At 48.0% G+C, this 1,625-nt stretch overlaps 1 long non-coding RNA gene across 1 annotated transcript; it reads left to right on the top strand.

The window, feature by feature from the left end:
- Nucleotides 1–658: 658 nt before the first annotated feature.
- Nucleotides 659–1,421, top strand: LOC116725252 (uncharacterized). The gene is made up of 3 exons (XR_004340360.1): nt 659–929; nt 1,040–1,159; nt 1,265–1,421. It is a non-coding gene; the product is annotated as an uncharacterized LOC116725252 (long non-coding RNA).
- Nucleotides 1,422–1,625: the final 204 nt, after the last annotated feature.

Here is a 1,625-nt window from a genome sequence, read left to right as displayed (position 1 = left end):
GGGTAAAGCGTTAGTTACCTTTCGGGCGGGTTTGTGTGAAAACGAACTCTCCCGACGGGTAAAGGGTTGGTTACCTTTCGGTCGGGTTTGTGTGAAAACGAACTCTCCCGACGGGTAAAGGGTTGGTTACCTTTCGGTCGGGTTTGTGTGAAAACGAACTCTCCCGACGGGTAAAGGGTTGGTTGCCTTTCGGTCGGGTTTGTGTGAAAACGAACTCTCCCGACGGGTAAAGGGTTGGTTGCCTTTCGGTCGGGTTTGTGTGAAAACGAACTCTCCCGACGGGTAAAGGGTTGGTTACTTTTCGGTGGAGTTTGTGTGAAAACGAACTCTCCCGACGGGTAAAGGGTTGGTTACCTTTCGGTGGGGTTTGTGTGAAAACGAACTCTCCCGACGGGTCAAGGGTTGGTTACCTTTCGGTGGGGTTTGTGTGAAAACGAACTCTCCCAACGGGTCAAGGGTTGGTTGCCTTTCGGTCGGGTTTGTGTGAAAACGAACTCTCCCGACGGGTAAAGGGTTGGTTGCCTTTCGGTCCGGTTTGTGTGAAAACGAACTCTCCCGACGGGTAAAGGGTTGGTTGCCTTTCGGTGGGGTTTGTGTGAAAACGAACTCTCCCGACGGGTAAAGGGTTGGTTGCCTTTCGGTCGGGTTTGTGTGAAAACGAACTCTCCCGACGGGTAAAGGGTTGGTTACCTTTCGGTCGGGGTTGTGTGAAAACGAACCCGGCCGACAGGTAAATGCTTGAAAACTATTGCAGTGACAACAAAAATCCCAGCGACTGATGGGGGAGAAAAGTCCTCAAGTGACCCATCCACTCCCCGACTGCTCCCAACAATGGCCGACGGAAAAGGCCTTCGTCTCCCCCACCGCTGATGGATGACCTCAGTGACCCTGCCATCGAGCTCAGATATCTTCTTCAAGAAATACTGCAGGTATTTTGCTGTTTGATATTTACAAGTGTGAGTTTTGAAAAGTGACTATTTATTGAGTTGCTAAAGAGTTAAACCTGCACCTGTCCTGTTGTTGTCCGGTTGTCCTTCAGCAACCCTCCTGGATCATTGCCCCAACAACAACGGAAAAGAACCTTAATGCCACCCGGCTGATGGATGACCTCAGTGACCCTGCCATCGGGCTCAGATGTCTTCCTCAAGAAATGCTGCAGGTATTTTGCTGTTATTAGAGAGGTATTTTGAGTATTTGAAAGTGACTTCAGAGAACGGGTTTGACCTTAAACTTGCACCTGTCTTGTTGTCCTTTTGTCCTTTAGGAATTCTCCTGGATCATCTAGTTTTTCGTCTCGGATTCGCCCTTCATCGGATCCCCATCATCCAACAGAAAAGGCTTTCGTCTCCTCCTCCAACCCCCTGCTGATGGATGACATTAATTACCCTATCATCAGTGTCGGTAATCTTACTCAAGAAATACTGCAGGTATTTTGCTGTTTGATATTTACAAGTGTGAGTTTTGAAAAGTGACTATTCATTGAGTTGCTAAAGAGTTAAACCTGCACCTGTCCGGTTGTCGTTCAGGAATCCACCTGGATCGTCTTTTTTTTTTTCTTTTTCTTTTGGATTTTGTACTTCATTGCCCCCACCATCGACAGACAGAAGAAATAACTGAACTTGAAA

This window comes from Xiphophorus hellerii, chromosome 9, assembly GCF_003331165.1.
Source record: "Xiphophorus hellerii strain 12219 chromosome 9, Xiphophorus_hellerii-4.1, whole genome shotgun sequence".
In the NCBI taxonomy this organism is placed as follows: Eukaryota; Metazoa; Chordata; class Actinopteri; order Cyprinodontiformes; family Poeciliidae; genus Xiphophorus; species Xiphophorus hellerii.
Note: the sequence above shows the minus strand (reverse complement) of the source record. Positions and strands in the feature narration are given on the sequence as shown.